Source organism: Octodon degus, unplaced genomic scaffold (assembly GCF_000260255.1).
Source record: "Octodon degus isolate 3935 unplaced genomic scaffold, OctDeg1.0 scaffold00153, whole genome shotgun sequence".
Taxonomy (NCBI): Eukaryota; Metazoa; Chordata; class Mammalia; order Rodentia; family Octodontidae; genus Octodon; species Octodon degus.
In genome coordinates, this window is record NW_004524729.1 from 2,111,928 (window position 1) to 2,113,088 (window position 1,161).

Sequence of the window (1,161 nt, forward strand, 5' to 3'; positions counted from 1 at the left end):
ATGAGAAGTGGTTTGGCCCCTACTACATGGCATCAGTCACTGCTGAGCTTCGTCCACTCTCTAGCCTTCACTGGCTGCCAAGTGGTGAGCACCTGCTTTGTGGCCAGTAGCATGCCTGCTGAACCAGATGTGTGAGACTCTCTAAGGGCCCAGCACAGACCCAGAGCACCTGTTTGAAACCATCTATGAACACATGTTCAACGCTGTGGTCTGAATGCAGTGTCAGGCAGTGGTGTCAATGCCTACAACATGGGGAAAAAAGGAGATCAATACCCACACACCAAGGCCTAAATGGACTTAGCCTATTCCCAGAACCCACGTTTGGTTTTTGGTTTTTTTTTTAATGTATTTGGTACAGGGTCTCACTACACAGCTTGGACTTTGTGATCCTTCTGTTTTCAGCTTTCCCTGTGCTGGGATTACAGGCATGCACCAACACAACTGGTCTCACGGGCTGGCTCAGTGTGCCTGGGAGCGAGGCCAGCACAGCATGTGGTGCCGGGGATCGAACCCTAGTCCCTGCACTTGCCTAAGCAGGTGCTTAGTCCGCTGAGCTATCTCACTGGCCTGGATTGTTGCTTTTTAAATAAAGTGGACTTTTTGTTGTTATGCTGGTAGTGGGGACAGAACCAGGGCCTCACATATGCTAGCCAAGTACTCTACCACTGAGCTGCACTCCTAACCCAGCTGGCCTTCCCTTGGGCAATTTAGTGCTACCCTGTCTCAAAATATAAAATGAGAAAAAGGCTGGGGGGAATAGCCAGCCTTGAGTTCAATTCTCATTGCCTCCTAACTGCTAGGCCACCCCAACCCATCTTGAAAACACTGGTGGATCACACACACATACACACACACACAGAGTTCACTGAAATTGAAGAAATATAACTGTCATTATTTATAGAAGACTAACATGAAAAATCAAAGAAGTTGATAGACAAATGACTGTAGGATGTAAGACGAATATCTAAAGTCTATCATGTGCCTATATGCCCATAAGTGGTTGGAAACTAATTTTTAAAGATCTATAAAGTAGTTGGCTGGCCTGGATGGCACCTATAATCCCAGCTCCTGAAGAGGCTAAGGCAGGAGGATAGCAAGCTCAAGGCTAGCCTGAGAAACTTGGGGAGACCTTGCTGACACAGCAACTAATAGGCTGGAGAT